An 18,174-nucleotide genomic window follows, 5' to 3' on the forward strand; every position below is an offset into this window, starting at 1 on the left:
TTGAGGGCAAAACTAGATTTAAGTACTTCACATTGCTCCTCAAATTGATCCTCTCCTTTCCCTTCCCATTTTCACCCTCCTTATGACCTCACAAGGAACAATCAGTAATGCCTTTGGTCTTTTGCTCCTTTCCTTCTTGCCCCTTTTGCTGGTGTCTTATTATCCACTATTGTATCTCTATCTGACCCATGCTCAAGTCTGCAATGCAATAGCTCTCCAAGAGCTTACTGGATATGGGCTAATGCCAACCCCGGGCTTCAGTGGCTGCCACTCCCTGGCCCATCCCATGCTTTTGATTTTACCTCCTACTCCTCTCTTCCATACAGTCTTCGCTTTAGCCAAACTGGACTACTTATTTCCTGGAACCCACCTTGCGTAACTTGTGCTTGAAATTCTTCCAAGGCTGCCTTCCCTCTTTGTTCTGTCTGTATATTTCCTACCTGTTCTCTTATATTTTCCATTTTCTGACACCACCTCCACTCACAATATTGACTTCCTGTGAAATCCAAGTTCTATCAACCACACTTGGGTTGTTGCTATGAAGACAAGTAATGTGATGTATGAGCAAATTAGCCCTAAAGATTTTTGGCAAGGACATTTTATTTTATGCAACAATTTTAGATTAACTTTCAATATGTCAAGGTGATTGCTAAGAGTTCCATCTTCCAGTGTCTTGCCAATGATCAGAAACTGTCCAAAAATGTTTACTATAGAATCTGAATCCACAGAACCCAGAAAAGGTGTGGTTGTATCAATCAAGAAAGACAGCCAAGAGTAGGGGAAGAGAGTATCCAAAAATACATGTCGATTTAATTTTGATGCCTTTTTTTTCCCTCAGCTATTTCTCACTTACTTTTTCCACCATGCTCCTGGGCCTAATTCTTATCCTTTTCCTTTTTCTGTCATAGCAGCCTTATTATGAGGGCCTTCTATGCAAGCCTATAGCCCAGTTCCTAGTGGTGTCTTGCATTTTGGTTTTAATTTCACATGTCTCAGTTCTTCCTTATGGCATGTGAATAAGATTTTGAATGTAACCGTTTGTTTGCTTGTTTTTGTTTTTTTTTAAGGAGGTACTAGGGTTTGAGCCTAGGACCTCGTACATGGGAAACAGGCATTCAACCACGGAGCTACATCCGCTCCTCCAATGAGAGTTGGATTTTTCATTTGTTTGTTTGTTTGCTTGTGTTTAGGAGGTACTGTAATTGAACCTGGGATCTCATACATGGGAAGCAGGCACTCAACCATTTGAGCTACATCAGCTCCTGTAACTGTATGTTTTTAGTGTCCTAACCTGATGTTGCCAAAGACTTATTTCCCTAAATTGTTAAGCCAATGAACCAATCTGTAAATTAAGTATTTTTTAATGGAATTGACCAATATCTTTTGATTTATAGACATTTATGTGTCATACAGACAGCCTTTTGGTGGACCATCTTTTTCCTACCTATTTAGTACAGTCAGTAGTACAGATCAAATCCTAACACAATAAGCATTACTATTTCTAACACCAAGGCTGGGGCTCACTTAATAGGTGTGACACTTGATACACCCAAACCACAATGCAACTAACATTCGGATGGTCATTTGGAATTTTTCCCACTGGGATTTGGTCTGTGGGTAGGTGTCCATTCCACTCTTTATAACAAACTTTATTTAAGCCTTAGAATCATCTCATCTCAGCTCATGTCCAGGTATTAAAGAATAAGTAAGTGAAACTCATTTGGAGCCATCACACTGCCTGGTATTTTAAAATCACACAAATATTTTCTTTGGAGATCTTGGCTTTTAATCCCAGATCCAAGTAATGAGTTGACATGTATGTGCTCTTCTTTCCCTGAGAACTTTGAGAGAGTGGGTCTTCATTTTTGTAAGGTCTCATGTGGAGAAAACATAACGTGTTCTCAGAGACACCGTAGAGTGTGTGCAGGGTATGATACAGCACTGGGAGAGGCTGAGCTGGTAGAATATTGGTGGCATCTAATAGTAGATACTGTTTTGCAGAATTATGCAAAAGAACCATTTACATGCAGACTAAGTGGGATAATAATATCCTGTCCTCCAGAGTGGCTTGAAAACAAAAGCAGCCTTTGCATAATATAAAATGCATTTCTCTTCATTTTCAGACCTGATTGTGCTCATATAGTTTTTTGTTCTTCATCTTTAGTAATCACACTTGTGTTCTCTCAGAGTTTGTCTAAATGATGAGGACCTGTTCCCATCAGACATGAACCTTCTCTTTTAAAGACAAGCCACTCTTGAATCTCATACATTTGATTATGGTGATTACTTACCTGCCTTTGTCTAACCTAAGGGACTACCTTTTATTTCAACCCTGCAGGCTAATAAAGAACTTCCTAAAGAGAGTTAACAGCTGCTTGGGTTGAATCTGCCTGAACTGGTGTAGTGAATGTTACAATAATGATCACTGGAAGGCATGAGCACTATTTTAGACAAAGAACTCCAGTGATCTTGGCATGGACTAAAGCCACAAGATTAAAAAAAAAAGCTTACATGAAATTTTATTTGAAGATGTATGTGTTTATGCATATGGGTGTGCAGTGGTCAGATATGAAATTTTTCCTACCTTTTTAAGAAACTTTAGATTATTGGCAATTTCAAACATACAAAAATAGAGATAATGTATAAAGCACATATCAGCCCATGACCAATCTTAATTTTTCTGTTTCTTAGCCAATCTGGAATTTTTATAAAGCAAATCCTAGACATATTTCATCTGTAAATATTGAAGCATGTTTCTTCAATGGATGACTGGTTAAACAAACTAAGGTACATCTGTACCACAGGATTCTACTCATCAGTGAACAGGAATGGCTGTTAATACATACAGTAACCTGGCTCAATATCCAGAGAATTATCCTAAGTGTTTTAAAAAAAGTCAATCCCATTTGTGTCTGATTCTATTTATATAACATTCTTGAAATGACAAAATTATATAAAAGGAGAAGAGATTAGTAGTTACCAGGAGTTAAGGAGGGGTTAGGTAGGGGTGGGAGAGAAGTGGATGCCCCTACAAAAGGCAGCATGAGGGGTCCTTGTAATGGTGGCATTGTTCCATATCTCCACCACCTCAATGTCAATATCTTGGTTGTGATATTTTACTGTAATTTTGCAAGATGTTACCTCCTGGGAGAAACTGGGTAAAAAGTATGAGGGACCGCTTTGTATTATTTCTTACAACTGCATGTGAATCTACAATTATCACAAAATTTAAAAAAAAATTTTTAAGGTAAAAATTCTTTTAAAAATGTGAACATGATTCTATTCCAACTAAATTTTTAGTAATTCCTTAATATCATTAAATAAACCTTTAATGCTTAAATTTCCCATTGTTTCATAATTTTTTAACAGTTTGTTTGAATCAGGATCCAAATAAGGTTTACACATTAAAATGGCTAATGTCTCTTAATGCTCTTAAACTTTATAGTTTTCCTTCCTCCCATTCTCTCCTTTTTTTTTCCTTGTAAGTTTCTGCTTAAAATAAAGTTGTTCGTCCTCCAGTCTTTCATAGTCTGGATTTTTTGCTGAGTATACCTCAGTGTTGTTAATATGTTCCTCTCTCTATTTCCTAAAATCTGGTAGTTATATATTTAGGCTTGATCAGAATCGGTTTTGATTTTTTGGCAAGAACACTTCATAGATAGTGTAGGCATGTAGAAGGTGCATAATATCAGGTTATCTCTCTCCTAGTGATGTTAGTAGCCATTGATGATTACCACCTATATGCATTAATTCATTAGGGATTGCAAAATGATGTTATAATTCTATCAGTCACTTTTTTTTTTTAAGATTTATTTATTTATTTATTTCTCTCTCCCACCCCCCCGCCCCGGTTGTCTGTTCTCTGTCTATTTGCTGCGTCGTCTTCTTTATCCACTTCTGTTGTTGTCAGCGGCACGGAAATCTGTGTTGTGTCATCTTGTGTCAGCTCTCCGTGTGGGCGGTGCCATTCCTGGGCAGGCTGCACTTTCTTTCGCGTTGGGCGGCTGTCCTTACAGGGCGCAATCCTTGCGTGTGGGGCTCCCCTATGGGGGGGACGCCCCTGCGTGGCAGGGCACTCCTTGCGCTCATCAGCACTGCTCATGGGCGAGCTCCACACGGGTCAAGGAGGCCCGGGGTTTGAACCGCAGACCTCCCATGTCGTAGACGGACTCCCTAACCACTGGGCCAAGTCCTCTTCCCCTGTCATTCACTTTTTATTAGCTAAACTACTTCTATAATGACAAAGTTTCCCTCACCAGCTTAGTTACCTGAGGTATGCTTTGTACAGGAAAGGCAGGATAAATGCTTGATTCTTTCCCTTCATGTTCTAACTTTCAAGAAAATGAATTTGTTCTCTACCATCATCCAAAGATGACCAAGAAAGATTTTTTTAATGTGTCTTTATGACCCATGGATATAAATGTTTTATGCATGTCACCCCATTATAGTGATTATCCTTATTATTAAATTGTCTCATCTTTGGCCAGTAAACGCCTCTTTAGGTTGGCTCCTGAGTCATTTTGATATAGCCCAACTAGCTTTGATGGCTTCTTGGCTTTCTGGTATAAGTTTTGGCACATGTGTGTTATACAATTCTTGCCCAGACTTGGAATCAGCTATTTCTCCAAGGACGCTAGATTCCTTTCAGTGGGAAATGTTAGAGTATTTATTTGGGTTCTAGAACCAGACAGAGTGGATTTGACTCTGAGCACCACCACTTACTATAATAGCTGTATGACCTTGGGAAAATTACTAAGACTCTTGGTGCTTTAAATTCTTTATCTTTCCATTAGAGATAATGGTAGCAGCTACTTAAGAGTTGGTGGGAAAATTAACTGCATTAATCTATGCAAAATATTTTGGCCACTGCCCACCACATAATAAGTAGTAAATTTTAAAAGTAATCATCATAACCATTTTTATTATTTCCTAGTAAACATCGTGGCTTCATTGATTTTCTCAGTCATTTGATGATTAAACTAGGTCAGATTCAGGATTCAACCTATCTTCCTTTTCCCCTGGAGTTTGTACTTAAACTCCTGGACCTTATCCAAATTGTCTACCCCTGGGTCTCTGTTTCCGTTTCTGTTCTTAGCCGCCTCTCTCTCCCCAACCCCAGCCCTCTTTCTCTTATCAAACTTTTGTACCCCAGGGCTGCATTCTGACTTTTGTGGGACTTAGGGTCATTTGCTTTCCTCCAGTAAAAATATTAAAAATTAGATTTTACAGTTGCATTGTTGTGAAGGTGAATATATTGATATTACATATTAAAATGCTTTCTTTGACCTAAAAGCTTATTTTTTTCTTCTATTTTTATAAGAAATAAAAACATTTTCATGGATTCCCAAAAGTTCTGTGGGCCCCAGGCACTGTCCCTACTGTGCTCACTGGACAAGTTGACCCTGCCATGCCTCACCCCTTTCTGCTTCTACTACCGGGCTGCAGAAAACTCAGGTGGCATCTCCAGTCTTCTCATGGCCAGACAAGTCTCACTGCCATTTCAACTTCACTGCTGCCTAAACATAGTGATGAGGAGGAATGGGACTTTTCTGTATGAGGTTTGCCAACTCCTGAAACCCATGGAGCTAGAAACAGGTCCTTTCTGTTCCTAGTTTCCCAAAGCACAAGGGGTTCTGTTGTGTTTTGTCACCTTCTGCATGCATGTGCATGCATGCACACACACACACACACACAAATCTTTCTTGGGGAATGGCCTTTTTAAAATTACCTTCTCTCCAAGCCCTTGCTTTATTTCCCAGCTCTGCAGGAGGAGAGGGCTGTGTACAAAACTCATTCTGTGTTATTATCTCCTTTCAAATATGTGCTTTCTAACACCTGAACTGCGCATTTTACATTTGGAAACCAAGTCTTTTGAGGTTCTTTGTTTCCACATTTCTGGCTGGGGAAGGCTGTCAGTTTGAGTAATTGAATGGGGTTCAGTGGATAGTAGCAAGAAAATCATTGATTATTGTATCATTTCTCACATGATCCCACCACACAAGTACTTTGAAAGAATTGGGTTAATATTTGTAGGGCGTTGAATGGGAGGAGCCTCTACAATACACATTTTGCATATCCTAAATACTACTGATTTCATTTTGAAGACTTTGGCATGTCTAAAACATGCAAAAATATGATAATTTCAGTGAGTTTTCATTTTCTTACCATAGTAAATTCCTCAGAATAAAAAAAACATCAAAACAACAAAAAGCAAACCTTCGTAGGTACCTTTTGGTGAATAGATTGCTTTTGGCTCTCTAACGATGCCGGAAGTTGCTGGTTAACGATTCTCCTGTAATGAAGCTTGATATGTTGCCTGGTGATTTATAATGATAGCTGATAAACTGTGATGATTTAATTGTGCTTCCTCTAGTAATAATCTTAAGTGCTCGAGTGAAGTTCCAGTGATTGGCTTTCTTCTGAACTCAGTCTCCCTGGAGTCTTTAGGCATCTCTTTTACACAACATCCGATAACTGACTTTTAACTGTTCCTATTTTAAATAATACAAATCAATTAAAACACACAGCTGTTTAACAAAACTTGCCAGTGTTGGTATAGGTCTCGGTGGGTATTTCCTGATAGCTCATAATGACATCAATTTAGTGCACCTGGTAGGATCTGTGTGAACTGGAAGTGGCTTAATTCTTAAATGACAAGAAAATTAAGAAGTCTTTATAGATTGCTGCTGCCTCTTTAGGAATCACTGCCAACTCCATTGCTGGCTTCTTTCATGGTAGAGTTTTATTTAAATAGAACCACAGAAAACATGTAATTGTTTTCTCTGTAATTTACTGCTGATTTGTTGAATCTGTTTCTAGGTCTTGGTTTTGGGCATTAAGTCACTTCAGTAGGTACGTTTTTGGTGTCACAGTAAACATAGTGTCTAATTTGCAGGCTTCTTATAAAAAACCTTCAGTGTTTTAACAGTACTCAGTGAGTCTACCACACTCTTTTGTCTTAGGGGTGATAACATGCTTTAATTGTTGCATCCAAACTTTCTTTGATATCTTAGGGTAATAATGACAGTGCTACTTCTCTCTGTCTTCATTTGTAATTGTTTTTAGGTTGTCAGTGTACACATGTATTGTGCTTTTTAATACTTATTGAGCCCTGGTGCTGAGGGTTTCATACATAGTCAGAGTACTTCACTCCCCATATTCATTTCTGTTATCGATTCAGAAAGATCCTTTGTCATTCACACTCCATCATGCTTTATTTTTCAATTTGAGGAAAAACAGCATTTTTATGAATTTTGTTTGTTCCTTAGACTTTCCTTACATTAAGCAGTATATGAAACTTCTTCTTCATTATCTTTGTGTAGTTTATTTTTTTCCAAAATGTTTTGACCTTACACCCTGGAGTGTTTTGAAACGTCATAACTGCATATTAAATGCTTTATAGGCATTAATGTAATATTACTTTCTCATCCAACCTTTACTTTCAAGACTTTTCTGACCGCTTAACACTAATTAAGTGTGCAGATTAATGTAAGTAAAAGGGATGATGATTATTCAAGACTCCTGTCTTATTAAATTAACTTCTAAGGTGTTTTCTTTTATTCCATTTTAATGAGAGTTCAAGATATATAGGGAAGCAGACTTGGCCCAATGGTTAGGGCGTCCGTCTACCACATGGCAGGTCCACAGTTCAAACCCCGGGCCTCCTTGACCCGTGTGGAGCTGGTCCATGCACAGTGCTGATGCACGCAAGGAGTGCCCTGCCATGCAGGGATGTCCCCCGTGTAGGGGAGCCCCACGCACAAGGAGTGTGCCCCGTAAGGAGAGCCGCCCAGCGCGAAAGAAAGTGCAGCCTGCCCAAGAATGACGCCGCACACATGGAAAGCTGACACAACAAGATGATGCAACAAAAAGAAACACAGATTCCTGGTGCCACTGATAAGAATAGAAGCGGTCACAGAAGAACACGCAGCAAATGAACACAGAGAGCAGACAACCAGCGGGGGGTAATGGGGGGGAGGGAGAGAAATAAATTAAAAAAAAAATTAGAGCACATGAAGTTAAAAAAAAAAAAAGATATATAGTAAAACAAGGAATGTGCTTTTTATAAATAACAAGATTATCCTAGTATATTGGGCTTTACCTTTTTAAATGGAAGTTGATTTCACTAGATGATAAAACAAGAGACTGGTTAATGTTCTTTGTTATATTTGTATCTGGTAGAACAGAATATTGCTTAGCTTTTTCCCCTCAAAGTCACACTTTTGACTCAGCACATATCTTGAATTTACACATTATCCTTTAAAAATTTTCCTAGCATTTCACTGACCCTTGGAATTTCAATTCCTAAAAAAGAAACATAAATATGAAAATTTAAAACCCACTTAAAATATTTAATTTTAATACTATTAATTTTAGCATACTGCATTTTGATAATTACCATCAATTTTTATCTTTAATAAACATCTTAGTTTCCAAACTTCAAGTTTGATAAATATTTATATATGTATTACCAGTTTTTAAGAAAGAGGTTAATGGTGGACCAGCAGTAAAGTAGTAACTAGAGGCAGGTGGAGAAGAGTGGGGGTGGAAAGGCTGGGGAAGGTAAGGGCAGAGCAGGATGCAGAGAGGAAATGAAGGACATACTCTGCTGATAAGATCATCCAGATACTTTTTGAGTCCCCAATCAGATTCTATTTTTAAAAATTTTTTTGTTAATAATTGTTGCACATACATATTCTACAATGCAGTTATTTCTGTATTTTTAAAAATACTTCCTATCTCCTATTTAAATAACCAAATATTCAGTAGCCTATCCTTCACACTCTCACAAGGCAGTCTAGGCTGGGTTTTCAAACTCAAACTCGTTAATATATAACCAGTGGGAACGTACCAGAAAATGGCCAGTCAAAGCCTTAGACCTTGGATTTGCTTATGATAACCTTTAAAGGTTCCTAAACCATTCCTGCCTCCCACCTCTACTTGCAGGTCTGCACACTGTCAAATTAATTGCAAACAGCCTATTAAGGAATGACAATAGGTATTCCTTTTTTATGTATGAGAGAACTGGGGATAAAAGATTATAAGTAATTTGCCTCAGAGCTAATAAGTTCAAGAATCCTGTAAAGTGGCCACTTTTTCTCCTCCAAAGTCCATCTCAAAAATAGAAATAATCCACAATATGCAAGTGTTTTCCACATCTTAAGTAATTTATTCAAATTCTTCACATGCATGTTTGACGTGTGTCATTATTACTACAAGGAAAAGCTAAATGAGCAAGATTACTAACATCTTAAAATATGTGACTGAAGTTTCCCTTAGACTGAATGCTTTTTCGTACACAAAAGCATTGTAAAAAAGAAGAGCAATGTGGGAGGAATTTCACTGCCTGACCTTGAAACATATTACAAAGCTACAGTGGTCAAAACAGCATGGCATTGGCATAAAGATAGACACATCAATCAGTGGATTAGAACCAAGAGTCCAGAAATAAACACTCACCTCTATGGCCAACTGATTTTTGACAAACCTACCAAGTCCGTCCATGTTAATAGGACAAAACAGTCTCTTCAACAAATGGTACTGGGACAACTGAATGTCTATAACTAAAAGAATAAAAGAGGACCCCTAGCTCACTCCTTTGAATTAACTCAGAATGGGTCACAGACCTAAAAATAAAAGCCAGGGCCATAAAACAGAAGAAAAGGTAGGGAAACATCTTCAATACCTCGTAGTAGGTGGTGATTTCTTTGACCTTAACACCCAAAGCACACACAACGAAAGAAAAAATGAATAAATAGGACCTCCTCAAAATTAAACACTTTTGCATCTCACAGGACTTTGTCAAAAGGGTAATAAGGCAGCTGACTCAATGGGAGAAAATATTGGGAAAATCGTATGTCTGATAAGGATTTAATATCCACGATATATAAAGAGATGTTACAGTTCAACGATAAAAAGACAAATGGCCCAATTAAAAGATGTGCAAAAGATTTGAATAGACATTTGTCTAAAGAATAAATACAAATGGTGAAGAAACACATGAAAAAATGTACAACATCACTAGCGATTAGGGAAATGCAAATCAAAACTACAGTGAGATATCATTTCACACTAACAGAATGGCAACTACTAAAAAGACAGAACTAAAAGTGTTGGAGAGGATGGGTAGAGATAGGAACACTTATTCACTGTTGGTAGGAATGCAGTGCAGAATGGGACAGCCACTGTGAAGGACTGTTTGGCAATTCCTAAAGAAGTTGAATACAGACTTGCCACATGACCTGGCAATACCACTACTGGGAATAATCCCAGAAGAACTGAGAGTAGTGACACAAACAGACATCTGCACACTGATGTTTATAGCAGCACTATTCACAATTTCCAAAAGCTAGAAACAACACAGGTGTCCATCAACTGATGAATGGATAAACAAACTGTGGTGTATTCACACGATGGAATATTAGGCAGCTGTAAGAAGAAATGAAATCATAAAGCATGTGACAACCTTCAGGTGATGAATCTGTAGGACATTATGTTGAGTGAAGCAAGCCAGAAACAAAAGGACAGATACTGTATGATTGTGCTACTATGAACTAAATATATTGTGTAATCTCATGGATTTACTAACTTGAATATAGTCACCAGAAAGTAGAATGAGTTTAGAGAATGGAAAACTGGGGTTAACTTGTACAGAATTGGTAAAAAGGATGTGTGTTAATCTTTGGAAATGAATGAAAAAGGTGAAAGCCCAAAATAATGTTTGTAACTAGCAGTACTATTATGTGGGTATGAAAGTGGTTTAATGGAAAAGTCTAAGGTCATGTATATTACTAAAAGGAAAGCTAAAAAATGTAACATGGAACTGTTTACATAGTACAACCACATATGAAATATGAATATGGGTAAAAGTACATATATATAAGAGCATTTTTCTTTGTAGCTGAACAAACATATGCTAATACTATGAAATATTAATATCAGACCAAAAAAACCATTATGCTAAGTGAAAGAAACCAGACATAAAGTACTACATATTTTTATATACTTTTATATAAAATATAAATATAAATCAGTTTATAAAGAAGAAATAGTGGTTATGTAGGACTGGGTAAGAAATGCTAAGGGGTGTGGGGGTTTTCTTTTTGGAGTAATGAAAATGTTCTAAGATTTTTTGTGGTGATGAGTACACAACATTGTGATTATACTAAAAGCGATTATTATACGCTTTGGATAGATCTTAATAAAACTGCTTAATAAATAAATAAATAAATGTGCAAGAATAGCCAGAGCCAGAAATAGCAGCTATATGTGGCAGGGGAAACAGAGATTGAGAGATGAAGAATTTTCTTGTTTGGTATGTTTGTTTATTGTTTATTTTTATTATTATTTTTGAAATAATGAAAATATTCTAATAATGACTAAAGTGATAAATACACAACTATGTGATTATACCAAATACCATTGATTGTACACTTTGGATAAATTGTATGCTTTATTAATATGTATCAATAAAATTTTTTTTTTTTTAAAGAAGGTTATTCCTACATGTGTGGACAATAAGGAAACCATTTTCTCATAATAGGTCATTCTGAGAATTTTAATCAAATCATTATCATTTCATGTACTCATCTCATGATATTATTGTGTGAGCTAATTTGGGTTTCATACTGGATTCAGCAAAGCCCTAAATGTGAGTGGAGTTATCTCAGGGTCTATTCTGGGTGTGTTAGGGTATATGATACAGTGTGTGGGAGAGGAGGTGGCGCATTTGGAAAAGACTAAATTAAGTATATGGGCCTGTGGAGCCCTCCAACTACTTCAACTAGACTACCTCCACTTTCTCCTGTGTTTGTGGTTTTTTGGTAAGGTTTTATTTGCAAAAAGTGTTCTGCTGCTTTAAAAAGTTTAAAACTTCTGAGCTAAAGGACACATTGCCTAGATATGTTTAAAAGACACTCAACCGTGTTCAGCTGGCCCATGCGCGCAAGGGGTGCCCTGCCATGGAGGGGTGTCCCCCGCATAGGGGAGCCCCACGCGCAAGGAGTGCACCCCGTAAGGAGAGCCACCCAGCGCGAAAGAAGTGCAGCCTGCCCAGGAATGGCACTGCACACATGGAGAGGTGACACAAGATGACGCAACAAAAAGTAACACAGATTCCCGTGCCGCGGACAACAACAGAAGCGGACAAAGAAGATGCAGCAAATAGACACAGAGAACAGACAACCAGGGTGGGGGGAGGGGAGAGAAATAAATAAATAAATAAATCTTTAAAAAAAAAAAAGACTGTCAAGTTAAAGCCAAGCAACTAACATTACCTTGTGCTTTGACAAAAAGAATTTTAGTATTTTAGTATTCAGCATGCCAAGTGTAGCTTTTGAGGTAGTCAAATCAGAAATATGTAAATATTTATTGTTTCTAACAGATTGCTCAGTGAAAAACCCTTTGGTCTTAACTGAGATTAGTATGCCAAGCCTACCTTTGTATCTGTCAAAGTTATTTTGTTGAATGATTGAATAAAAATAATTCCTAGAATCCACAACCTTTGATATTATACAGATCCTTCTTTCAAACTGAGATCTCTTTTAATAACTAATGTTGTGGCCCAGAAAGAACTTGATTAGATTGTTTGAATGTAACTCTCCATCCTTGGACTTGTAGGAGACAAACATTTTTGTCCTTTGAGTGTGTTCTGGAGCTCCCTTAGAACCAAAAATGTAGCCAGTTAATGCTTGGAAACTATGGGTCTTAAGTTTCTACAGCTACTGACAGTGTCTCCCTTGCTTCTGGCCCTTTGAACTAACCCAGTTCACTGGTATCTTAAAGATAGCCAAAATGCACACACACCAAGAGCTCAGAGAAACCATGCAGGATGCCCCCTCTTCCTTTCTCGTTTTCCTTTTCGGTGTGCTTTCATTCCAGTCTCATTCATGCCTGGCTTCAAGCCCTTTAATGTGTAACCCCAGTGTTAACCCTCCTCTGGTCTTGTGACCTTGGTACTTAAGAGGAATCATCTTTAAGCGAAAACCTCAGCTCTCCTTTGCTGACACTGACTTAGGTCTTGGTTCCCTATGTCACTTGAAGAAAGTTCCTCCTTTTTTTCTGGCCCACAAACGCTTTCATCCCCGAATCTGGCAAGATTTGACGTAACCATACCGAATTATTCTCAGACAGTATTTGACTGAGATTCTATTAAATAGAAGATCTGACGTTCAGAATGACCAACCAGTCACTCTGAGATAGGAAGTTTTCAGAACCAGTTTGTCTAAGAACAACAGTGATATTATGGGTGATGGTTTCGAAATCCGAAGGGAATGAAGTGTGGGTTAGTGAAGGTTGGCACAAAGAGGATCTGGGAGGAGTTCACCCTGGCAGGCAGAGAGATCATGTTATCAGGGATTAGGTGTGCTAGTTGTCCAATTCATGGACAAAGGAGAAATTGGCATGGTAGGTAGAGAAAAAGCTACTAAATTTGTTAAATTTAATTCCAAGATCTGAATCCTGTATACTGGCTAATTTGATTTGGAAGTCTGCTAATAACTTAAATTTCTTGTGTACTTACCACATGCCAAATTCTCTGCTAGGTGCTTTAAGATATGTTATAGCCGGAAAACGGACTTTGGCCCAGTGGTTAGGGCGTCCGTCTACCATATGGGAGGTCCGCGGTTCAAACCCCGGGCCTCCTTGACCCGTGTGGAGCTGGCCATGCGCAGTGCTGATGCGCGCAAGGAGTGCCGTGCCACGCGAGGGTGTCCCCCGCGTGGGGGAGCCCCACGCGCAAGGAGTGCGCCCGTGAGGAGAGGCGCCCAGCGTGAAAAGAAAGAGCAGCCTGCCCAGGAATGGCGCCGCCCACACTCTCCGTGCCGCTGACGACAACAGAGGCGGACAAAGAAACAAGACGCAGCAAATAGACACCAAGAACAGACAACCAGGGGAGGGGGGGAAATTAAATAAATAAAAAAAAAAAAAAAAAAAAAAAGATAAGATATGTTATAGCCAATCTTCATAGTGTCCTAGAAAGAAGGTATTGTCATTGCTATTTTACATATGAGAAAACAGTGCCTAAAAGATTATAAGTAGTTTGCTTCAAAGCTAATAAATGGCAGAGCCGGGATTCAAATTTAGTTTTGTTTGAGTCCTGATATATTTTTTGTTATTTTTTTTTTGTATTGCTATTAGTTTTAATTTGAATAATTTGGGTTGTCTTTCATAGATGATTTAATATGCTGTAGCACATTGCTAATAATGCATATTCCATCAGAAATACCTTTGGCATGTCTTGATATTTTAAATGATGTATCACAAAATTCACCATTTTAAAGTATACAATTCAGTAATTTTTAATATATTCACAAGGTTATATCTTGCTATACCATCACCACTATCTAATTTCAAAATATTTTCATCATCCCCAAAAGAAACCCTGTAGCCAGCAGCAGTCATTACCTAGTACCCTCTCCCCTCAATTCCTGGCAACTACTAATCTACTTTCTGTCTCTGGTTTTATTTATTCTAGAGATTTTGTATAAGTATTATACAATATATGGCCTTCTATGTCTGTCTTCTTTCACTTAGCATAATGTTTTTTAGGTTCATCCACATTGTAATAGTTCACTGTATGTACATATACCACTTTTCATCAGTTGTTGGATATTTTGGTTGTTTCCCCTTCTTTGCTATTATGAACAGTATTGCTATGAACATGTACAAGTTTTGCTTGGACGTATGTTTTCAACTTATTTGTCCATATACACATATGGCACATATGGGTCACATGGCAACTCTAAATTTATCTTTTTGAGAATCTGCCAACTTTCCATAGTGGAACTGTTTTCCAAATAGGCTACAATATTTTGTATTGCCCCTATCAATACATGATGGTTTAAATTGCTCGATTCCTGGCCAACACTTGTTATTGTTATTGTTGTTGGCTATTGATTATAGCTATCCTAGTGGGTGTGAAGTAATTGTGGTTTTGATTTGCATTTCCTGGATAACTAATGATGTTAAGTGTTTTCTCATGTGTTTATTGGCCATTTGTACACCTTCTCTGAAGAAATATCTGTTCAAATCCTTTGTTCACTTTAAATTTATTTATTGTTGAATGGTAGAGTTGTTATGTATTATGAATGCTAGACCCTTATCAGATAAATATTTTGCAAAACTGTCTCCTATTCTGTGTGTTATATTTTTACTTTCTTGATTGTGCCCTCTGGCTCATAAAGATTTTAATTGTATAAAGTCCAGTTTGTCTAATTTTCCTCTGGTTGCTTGTATTTCAGATGTCATATCTAAGAAACTGTTGCCTAATCCAAGATCAGGAAAATTTACACTTAGGTTTTCTTCTAAGAGTTTTATAGTTCTAGTGTTTACACTTGATCCATTTTTACTTTAACCCATTTTGACTTAATTTTTATATAAGGTATGAGGTAGGGGTACAAATTCATTCTTTTGCACATGAATGGTCAGTTGTCCCAGAACCATTATTTAATTATCTTGGCACCTGTTTTCATTACCTAGCTGCCAAACCATTATCATGCAATGGGTTGGCTTAAACAATGGAAATATATCGGCTCACGATTTTCAGGCTAGGAAAAGTTAAAAATCAAGGTATCACTAAGGCAATGCTTTCTCCTGGAAGACTATAGCATTCTGGGACTGGCTGCTGGCAAATCCTTGGTCCTTGACTTGCCTGTCACATAGCAATGCACATGGCAGCCTCCCCTGGCTTTTCCTTTCTCTTCTGGTTCCATTGACTTTTAGCTTCAGGTTGCTCTCTGTGTCTTTCTCTTTCACTGTGACTTTCCCCATAAGGCCTTCAGTAATAGGTTTAAGACCCATCCTGACTCAGCGAGCCAAACATTAACTGATGTAATCACATCATGTGTTTAACTTTAAAAACATGTTTTTCAGTTGTGCATAGCTCCAAACCACCACAGCCTGCCTTTTGGACCTGAAAAAGACATGTTCTTCACACATGCAAAATACGTTTATTCTGTGACAACATCCAAATGTTCTTAAGTCATTTCAGTATCAGTGCTAGTATAGTTTCATCAAAATAGGTTATGGGTATGGTGTGTCCAGGGGCACAATCCGCATCTGTGGACCTGTGAAACCTAGAAAACATGTTATCTGCTTCCAAAATACAATGAAGGGACAGGTGTAGGGTAAACATTCCTATTCCAGAAGGGAGGAATTGGAAGGAAAACAAGGGTCACAGGTCTTAATTCTGAAACCCCAGAGGGCAAACTCTGTTGAACTTTTTTTGTTTGTTTGTTTATTTTTACTTTATTATAATAACATGTATTCACTGTAAAATTTCCCAATTCAGCCACTTTCAAGTGTACAATTCACTGGTGTTAACTACATTCACAATGTTGTGCTATCATTACCACCACCATACATTACCAAGACTTTTCCATCATTCCAAATAGAAACCCTGTATCTTTGAAGTATTAACTCCATATTCCCTACTCCACCCTGTCTTAGATTTTTAACATTTTTGGGATCACAATCTACAGAGCAGAGGCACCTCAAAAGCTCAGCCTTTACAGTTTCAAATAAGTTTTGACACTTTTGTATTATCGGTGAGAAAAATTTCCTGTCTTTGGATCCCCAGCACAATATTTTTCCTGCCTTCCTGGGGGTTTTTAGGTTTCTCCCCACCCCCTGCCCCCTTCCCAATATCATGCTTTATAAAATAAACAGGACATGGTTGGTTGTTAACCTTATCATGCATAGTCAGTCATTTGTTTGTGTCAACATTGTTTTATTTTAAATGTTTTCAGATTCTTTTATTTAAATATGCTCATCTTTTTTTTTTTTCTGCCATGCTCTCAATCCTAGATCTAATTGTTTTTTCTGATTTAAAACAAAACATTCTGTCTGATTTATATGTGTATGTATGTGGTACATTTGTTACAATTGATGAACACATTGAAGCAGTTCTACTGACCATAGACTATAGTTTACATTATGGTTTACACTTTGCCCCACATGATTTTATATTTTTGACAAAATGTATAATGACCTGTATCCATCATTGCAATGTCATGCAGAACAATTCCAATGTCCCAAAAGTGCCCCATGTTATACCTATTCTTCCTTCTCCCTCCTCTTAGAACCTCTGGTGTACACTGCCTTTATATGAATGTTACAGGTTCTTCCATTACTAGAATAATAAGAAGTCTACTTTAGTCCATAGTTGCATTCTTCCCTTATGTTTGTTCATTCCTCAGTCTTGAAGATTTTGGGATGGTGATAACCATTCTGCTTCTAATTTAGAGGGTGTTTAGATTCCAAGGGGCAGACTATGGAACTGTTACCCTCCTGAAAGCCTCCCTGTTGCTCAAATGTGACCTTTCTCTAAGCCAAACTCAGTATATTAAACCCACGTCTTCCCACAGGCATGGGACATAACTCCTGGGAATGAGTCTTTCTGGCACCAGGGGACTATTACCAAGCACCAACTAGGGATGCATTTGGAAAAAGACCTTGACCAAAGGGGAAAATATTAAATACAACTGAGTTTTTATGGCTAAGAGATATCAAAGTGAGTTGGAGGTCATTCCAGAGGTTACACTTACACGTCTCAGGAGGATCCCACTGACTGCCACAGTAAACAGTTGCTCAAGTAAGGTTCTGACTGCTCTAGAGACATCTAGACACTAAAGGCAAGGAAGACAATCTGAGGAATTTGGCACCCTGTCAGTGGACCTTACCTTGGAATATGATAACCTATTCCCCAATGTATCAGAGTTAGACTCATTTATAATGCTCCTACCTTTGGTTCTTATGCCCCTTTTATTTTAACCTATAATTAGAACTATACCCATTAAATATGTGACAGAGACTTAAATCTTTGATCTCTTCATATGCTAGTTGAGCACTGAATCTCAGGAGAGTTGCAACCAATACCTACTCTCCAGTTCATTGGACTTGCCCAGGACAATAAACAAAAGGATGATGATGGACAATGGCCATCTCAAAAAACTAAGTGTCTATTGGTTTTTAAGATCTGAGAGTAATATATGGATTGATATTTTATCCTCCAGGCTTAATGAAACAACAGTCCCACACCTTCCAAGTCCTCATGCAGTGGCCATACTCTTCCTGAACACGGGGGTGAAGGCACTATCATCTCCAGATATTGTGATGATGGCCAGTCTCTCCAGGAATGCCAGGACACAGGCCCCATCATCTCCGACCTTTGGGATG

General features: G+C 37.9%; 1 protein-coding gene across 6 annotated transcripts in view; it reads left to right on the forward strand.

The window, feature by feature from the left end:
- ATG10 (autophagy related 10) overlaps positions 1 to 18,174 on the forward strand; it is a 381,492-nt gene that overhangs the window by 294,419 nt on the left and 68,899 nt on the right. The window lies entirely within an intron of this gene.

This window comes from Dasypus novemcinctus, chromosome 2 (assembly GCF_030445035.2).
Source record: "Dasypus novemcinctus isolate mDasNov1 chromosome 2, mDasNov1.1.hap2, whole genome shotgun sequence".
NCBI lineage: Eukaryota > Metazoa > Chordata > Mammalia > Cingulata > Dasypodidae > Dasypus > Dasypus novemcinctus.